Raw genomic sequence first — 615 nt, 5'->3', positions numbered from 1 at the left:
CGAGGAGTAATGATGTCATTTTGAGGACTAAGATGTGCCTGATTCAGGTTATTGTCTCTCTAATCATTTACTACACATCTGAGAGCCAGATAATGAATCGATATGACAGAAGAAGAATTGATGCCTTTGAGCTGTGATATTGGAGAAGAGCACTGAACATCCCATGGATTGCCAAAAGAACAAACAAATATGTCTTGGAGAGGTTGCAGCTAGAGAGCTCTTTAGAGGCAAGAATAAGGAAGCTAACCCTCACATACTTTGAGCATGTTTCTAGTAGGGGCTATTCTTTGGAGAGGAACATGATGCTTGGAAGAGTAGAAGATCAGCAAAGGAGAGGAAGACCGTCATCCAGGTGGATTAACACAGTGCCTGTTGCAATGGGCCCTAATGTATCAAGAAGTGTGAAGATGACATAAGATAGGAAAGAGTGCAGATCTGTTGTTTATATGGTTGCTATGAGTTGTATTTTATTTCATGGCACCTAATAACAAAACAAAGGTATGCCTGATACAGGCCATGGTCTTTGCAATCACTTGTTATGCATCAGAGAGCTGGACAATGACTAGGGAGGACAGAAGGAGTATTGATGCCTTTGACCTCTGGTGCTGGAGAAGA

Source organism: Elephantulus edwardii, unplaced genomic scaffold, assembly GCF_000299155.1.
Source record: "Elephantulus edwardii isolate Elephantulus edwardi_28Jun2011 unplaced genomic scaffold, EleEdw1.0 scaffold00059, whole genome shotgun sequence".
Lineage (NCBI taxonomy): Eukaryota > Metazoa > Chordata > Mammalia > Macroscelidea > Macroscelididae > Elephantulus > Elephantulus edwardii.
Note: the sequence above shows the minus strand (reverse complement) of the source record.